The following is a 7,500-nucleotide window of genomic DNA, read 5'->3' as shown; positions in this document are numbered from 1 at the left end:
TGGAGAATGTAAATTCTCTGTGCTTTTGGATATTGATATTTGGTGGTTCTGATGGTTGTCTGTGCATTTCGTTTTTATATACTTTCTGATTAAAAATGATGTTGGATTAGTTGGACCTTCTTACTTACAGGAACCATAATTTCCTTTATCATGAGTATCCTCTTGAGTACCCCCACTTCCCTTTTTTAAAGTCCTTTTCTCTTCATGTACTGCATGTGCATCCAATTTCCTCGATGAACCTTAGTGTTAAAGGAAGGTCATCATACGTTAATTACAACACCAAATTCCACGTGGGACTTTGTACAATCCGAAAGACACTGCTTTGCAAAAACATCATCGTTAAAACATTTTAAACTGGATCAGCAATCGGTAGAGTGTATACCTCCGCCAGGCTGATCAGTTTATGTTTTGTATCCACTGATAGGTGGGATCTGGATTTGGACCTGAACCAAAATCTAATCCGCTTGTTCTTGTCACCTACTCAACTCATCCACCTTGTTTTGTTATAATCCGTCCACGACGTTTTGAAATATTATGCTACATATCGTTTTTGGCCATATCACTCAATCGTGAAAAATCAATTGAAATATTTTAAAATTATCACGTCTGGAGACGGATCTTCACCAAAGTTGAATCAATTGGTCCGTGTCACACACCCAACCTGTCCACCAAATTTTGTCCAAGTCCGTCCAAAACTTTTTTCAGATATCCTAGTCACAGACAGATAGACAAACAGGGGTGAAAACATAACCTCCGTCCACCTTTGGTGTCACAGGTAATTACAGGCCATGGCGATACGTGCAGCCGATTTGCTGATAGTTTTGAAATAATCAAATCCTTATTGAAAATTGATTAACCTTTTACAGGAAATGCAAACTTTTGAAAACCATCTTGTGTTGCTTGTGGAACATAGTTTGTGGAACCTGAGGATAATGTGTTTATGGTATGATTATTCTAATAGGTATAATGCGTGCGAAAGTAGTATCTTTAAATGGTTTTATTGTGAGCACGGGAGGTGTTACGAACTTGAGAGATCTATTAAAAAAAAATTTTGAACAGTCTGGTTTTCCTTTAGGGTGTTTTGGGGAAGGCAAGTGGAAACAGATCTTCTGTGCCTGTGAGTCCAGTAGCATGGCGGTAGTAATTACCATAACGATCCGCCACAATTACCATGGAAGGTGCTGGAACCAAGGGGACCACAAACCGCATTTTCACCTTCTTGTGCTTAAACTATCCCAATGAGTTCCACTCAGGAGTGCGACTAACCATTCTCAAGCGCCTATTATCCACAGCTTTACCTGTATATTCATCTTTATCATCTCTTTTCTAATTTATTTGTCTCCATTAATGGATGTTCCTCTAAATGACAGATTGTTTATAATTTACCAAAAATATTATTGCCACCCAACCCTATCTCCCACCCCCTATCCTCCTCCCCAAATCCATCCCCACATCTTTATTCATTCTCATACATTTCCCCTCTTCCCCCTTTCATAGTATAGCCTAGTTTCAACTCTCTTTACTGATGATTATTCCTACTCTTCCCCTTTCCCTTATTTTTCTCAAGATATGTTATTGTTTTCTCTCCTCTCTACCTCAACCACCCCATATTGAGAAGCATTTGGCCTGGTACCATCCTACCATAATGCAATGCATTCCCATTCTCCATCAGCCCTTACTGTCATACTGGAATTAATAACTTCAAGTAAATGAGGAATATTTATACACTCCATTACCCTGAGCATGCCAAAGTGAAAAGTGGGGTTAAGCAATTGGTTCACTTCTGTCTGTCTGTTGGCCCATCCACAAACATCAGTGCATGATCAAGGAGCAACTTGATTTCAATTCAATGTTATATTTGGAACATGAATCAGGATGGGGGGGGGGGGTTGGATACCCTGCAGTCTTGCAGTATTTGGCTCTGAATTTGTCCCGATTGCGCATGCGCAAAGAGGAGTGAGATAATTATTTTCATCCGTCTCCCTGTCTGGCAATGAAACAAAATTGAAAATTATTCTAAACAGGAAACTTACTGTTTTTAAGGATGTTATAAAGGACACAAACAACAGGCACGAAGAGCTAATGTAACATGTTAAATATGGTGGTGCAACAGCCACTGCGTCAACGGCAATAAACTTCCGTAATTAATTGTTTCATACAATCTTTATTTCATTTAAATTGAATTATAGACTTAAGCACTGTAGAACACAAATTGCCTTCTTATCGCTTCCAAACACCTCCAGCTTTGCAGTACTTGGACATGTTAAATAAGGTGGTGCATAAGACTGCATCGACAGCACTAAACTTCCAGAAATTTTTATATAACTTTTAAAACCATTATTTTATTTTAATGGAATTATATACCTGAGCACTACATGGGGTAAGGTGTTCTATGAACTCTAGTTTATTCATAAAAAGCGAATCTCTGAGGCTCAATTTTCAAAGTGAGTACTGGTCATAAACTTTCCATGAAAAGAATCCTTCCCAGGTGGGGGTCTTTTTTATTATGTATGGAATGGAAAAGGTGTGGGAAAGGGGTTGGGGGTCTTCAATTGGAAAATAATTGACAAAAATCAGGACGAAATGAGAGAGAAAGCAGGTTGGGGGATATATGAGGAGTTGGGGTATAGAAGCGAAAATATTTCGCAGAAGATAGGAGTACGGGTTCATGGAGTATATGGGGAAAGGGAGAAGGCGAGTGGGGTGATGTGTAATTCCGCCATACTTGCGTATGTAATAAATAGTTAGCCCCCTTGGTCCTTGTATATTCAACAAATGTTAAGTCCTGTTTGTTGTACCAAAGCAGTGAATGCATTCCACAATGATTTGCACAGAAAGCCAAGCGATATTTTGCCTAATTGGTGTTGTAAATAACACATTTTATGGTCTGCTAACGACTGCTATACGTCATTTTGACTTGTTTAATTCCACCATGTTGGTTATTGGACCCTGTGGTAGAAAACGAGAAAAAGTTTCTCAAATATTTGGATGAATATGGAGTGGCCTACTGGGATGGAATTAGAAGATTGCCTGTTTATGCAATGCAATGGGATCCTTGATGTTGGAAGGTAATGGTGCTTTGTAAACAAGGGTTCATGGCAATATTTGTATTTTGAGGTGCACAAAATGAGGGTTTTAAACTTTTATCTGCTGAGAGACGAGTCCGTGGTCCCTTTTTGAAACATGTGTTTGTAATACAGATGATGTATAACTGCGGTATTCAATAAATCACCATCGATTTTTTATTTATTTTTATTTTTACAAAAGAGTTGCAAATCATTAAATTCTACTGAGATTATAATTATTAGCAAAATATTATGGTGTGCTATATTAAAATGAATACATAAATACTCACACTGGGGTCCATATTTCACTGGTCTTGCACCCTCTGCCCTCTCTTGGTTCTGTCCCTTCCAGGTTTCTGCAGGGCGCACGTGGTCGGTTAAACTCACAACATCCAGGCTCACTGCTCACCTTCACTCGTTCCTTCCTGTTCTCTCGCACCTGTGGAACCAACTAACCCAGTCTGTTCAGTTCCATTCTTCCCTCCAGGGTTTCAGGACAGCTAGCTTGTTCACCACTACCTCAAGACATCCCCCATCCATACCCATGATCTCTTCTACCCCAAATTATCCCATCCCAAAGCACTCCATTATTCCCGTCTTCCTCGCCTCTTTTCATTTGTCAGTTGTTGGTTGGCTAGTTCCTTTCCTGTTTCATCCCTGCTTTCCCCCTCCTCTTCCTGTGTTTCAATCAGCTTGGTGTGCAGCTTGTTCACCTCCACGTTCCTTCTCCCCCTCCCCCTTGATCTCCCTCTCACTTCCACTGCTGTTGGTTTTTCCCCCTTTCCATTTTGCTCCATTCCCTTCTGCTCTAGCTCTTCCACGAGCCTCGACCATGTATAAAATAAAAACTAATGCCTGAGAGGGAAAATCCACAAAACACACCCTCTGTCTTATCCAGGAATGTTTTCAAAAGGTAAAATTGACCCATAGGGGTTATCTCCATGTAAGGTAAGGAAAATGCAGAATTATTGACCTTTTATTCACCTCCTCATTCACCTTATGGCCAATTCTGCCCCATACATCCTCTTTGCAATTATCCATGCACGGTAATGCCCTCTCTTTCATCTCTCTCTCTCTTCTCTCCTCATTTAACCTTTTCTCCTTCCTTATTTCACTTCCTTTTCACCTTCTCCTGCAGAGGGTCCGAGAGAAGTTTTGAGTGGTTGTCAGCCACTGCTGGTTGGACAGCTGGCAGAAATGTCCTTTGGTGGCATTAGGTGTCAGACACTATGAAAGCCAGAAATAACTCTGCATAACATTAGATTTTGGGTCAATAGCAGTCTGGGTTGAGGGTGCTTTCTCGGGCATTTTGTCATCCCCTCCTCTATTCTTCCTCATCCTATCCACACTCAGTCCACCTGAAGATTCCTCCCACCCCTGAGGTTTCACTATAAAATGAAGAGCACAACGCTCTCATTTAAAGGATGACAGCATCGCTTCCTTGTCGAACGTGTGTGTGTGTGTGTGTGTGTGTGTGTGTGTGTGTGTGTGTGTGTGTGTGTGTGTGTGTGTGTGTGTGTGTGTGTGTGTGTGTGTGTGTGTGTTTTTGCGTTTCATCAGCTTCATAACGACATCCATCCACAACACCTGGAATTAAGAAAGGAAAACCAAACTCACACTTCAGTCTCTCCTTTCTTTATTGCAAATCGATATCAATCATAATAATAATAAATTCCACAGCAAATTGTTTGATAAAAGAGATGCTTTTCCATTCCACATTGTACGAATACCTTTATTGAACACAGCACCGATCCGAAGATTGCTCTTCTATGGTACAGTTGTGGATTAAATAATCTGAACAGTGAGAGCAACTACACAGCACAAAACTTGTCAATAGTTTAAAACAGCTGGTCAGAGGTAAATGTTAACACAGGGAGCTACAGTTTAAAAAAATACATAAAACGACACCAAATAGAGTTTATTGAGTACAAGAAAAATGGTTCAAACAATATTAACTTGAACAGCACTCAGTAGGGCACGTACCTCCGCCAGGCTGAACAGTTTACCTTTTGTATCCACCGATAGGCTGGATCTGGATCCGGACTGGAACCAAACTCTAATCGGTTTGTTCTCGTCACCAAACCAACTTATCCACCAAGTTTCGCACAACTCGTCCACAACTTTTTGAAATATCATGCTACATATCGGTTTGGCGTCCATCTCTCAATGGTGAAAAATCACTTTAATATTATTGGATCCAGATCCAGATCTTCACCTTGTTGCACACCAACCTGTCCACCAAATTTGTCCGAATCTGTCCATAACTTTTTGAGATAACCCGCTGACAGACAAAAAGGCACACAGACAGACAGACAAACAGACAGGGGTGAAAACAACCTCCATCCACCTTGGATGGAGGATGTAATAATGAAGCATTCACATATACACATTATAAAACATTTTCAGTGTTTATAAGGAGACGCAGTAGAGCATGTGGGGAATCCGTTAATATAACAGTTTGTGCAATTGAATAACAGGAGGTTTCAGTTGTAAGCATAATGGACATGCTGGTTAATGTATGTGTGTGTGTGTGTAATCTGTACGGTAAGGTGTGCATTATTTAATGTACTGTTATATAATTGAATGTGTTATGAACATTTGAATATATCATACATAATACATTAAACTCTCGAACAAGAAAGGTAAAAAGTTTGAGAAGTGAGATTGCATTGTTAGTTTGACTGAATGGACACAGCTGAGGTTGTGGATCTATTGCTCAGATAAGTTTTGGGCTGAAAAGGTCAAAACCTCATGGGAGAAAGGAGCCCCGCTGATGATCCAGTCTGTTCGAAAATGTATGAATTGCTGAGAAGTCAATAAAGTTCTTGCATTCGGTTGATCAATATTTATCCCCACAATTTTCTTTTTTCAAAGTGGGGGGGGGGGTGGGGGCTCTGTTGTAATCGGCTCTGTCTAAATGTGTTTGTCTGTCTGTCCATCCATCACACCATATCCTCTTAAACTGTTGTGCAGAAATTCATCAAACTTTGTAGTTATGATCACCACATGGCAACAAGGTGCGAGAGCAATATAATTTTTGCCCCACCCCCTTGTGCCCTGGGGTGGGGTCAACTGGTCAAATTCCAGGTCAACAGGTCAAATTAAAAATGCAATTAAGGGCATATTTTTAGATGAAACTTTAGATACGAGTCGAAATTCGCTAATGCGTCACAAAAGCGTAACAGCCGGTCAGAAAAATCATATTCAAATAATTCCACTCAATTCGTCACTTCTGGAATCATTTGATACCACATTTTTGGGTTTCACTCATTATAAACGCTTCCAGTCACTGGAAAACGAAGAAAATATAGAATGTTTGCCAAAAAAGTGGGGTTAACGTGCGTCAGATTTGACCAAAATATGAGGGGATAAAATGCCGTTTTCACATAAGAGCAGAGATGTCACGGCCATTACGGCCTTCTTCATCGGAAAACAATGACGTGTTGTTTGTGCAGTGCCACTAGGCACACTTCTATAGCGTCATCACTTCTGTTGTACCTCGTTCATGTGACCTGTAGACCACTTTCACGTGTGTAAGAAATTGACAGACCTGCATCATCAGTTTCGTCGGGCGTTGTTTTGCACGATCGGCCATCAATAGAGGCGATTCATGCAGATCGGTATTCTACAATTACGATGTAATACATATAATTGATATCTTTATTGCAATGCAGCCAAATAGTAAAGCTTATCATCATTTATGCTCCCCCGTGAAACTTTGACGGACACGTATTACGCACGTGAACCGAGGAAACATCGCTCTGTACGAGCATTTCGTCGATCTTTCTGGCGAAACATGTTGCAGAACAAAGGATTCTGAACATATTCTCTCGGGGAAAGGCGATTATTATTCCAATAGACTTAGGCGAGTATGGCTACTAGGGGTATGCAAATGCGTTCTACGTGGACGTCACAAAACTAGTGCATTGGAATCAACGTTTTTCGGAACAAGATATGTAAAATCGGACAAACGATGAATTTCGATGCCGCGCACTTTATTACGGACGTGTCCTATGATATGTAACTACATAGTGGGAATGGAATATTCGACACTGGGCAAAGGTATCCAAAAAAGAGGCAAAATTATAACATACCGAATTCCATGAAGGCAATGAAACGCATTAGCAAATTTTGACTCTTATGCAATCAACATTAGGGGATGTATAAAATAGGAAACTTTAAAAAAAAATTGACCCCTGGTTCATACCCCAGTGTGTCGAGACTTAAGGTAACAGGATTCAAAACAGAAGCTTTTTAAACCCAAAATTTGATATTGCGTCATTCCTGGTGAAACCTTCTGCCATCTTTCAACATTAGTTGAGGTGGGAAGTGTGGGGATTTGTGATGGCAAGCAAATCTGCATGCTTTGCTCGAGTTTGAGGTTTACAATTAAAATTGTAAACCTTTAAATATCTGTACTTCTTGAAAATTTGAC

This window comes from Eptatretus burgeri, chromosome 11, assembly GCF_056783735.1.
Source record: "Eptatretus burgeri isolate ZD-2024b chromosome 11, Ebu_testis_v1, whole genome shotgun sequence".
Taxonomy (NCBI): Eukaryota; Metazoa; Chordata; class Myxini; order Myxiniformes; family Myxinidae; genus Eptatretus; species Eptatretus burgeri.
Note: the sequence above shows the minus strand (reverse complement) of the source record.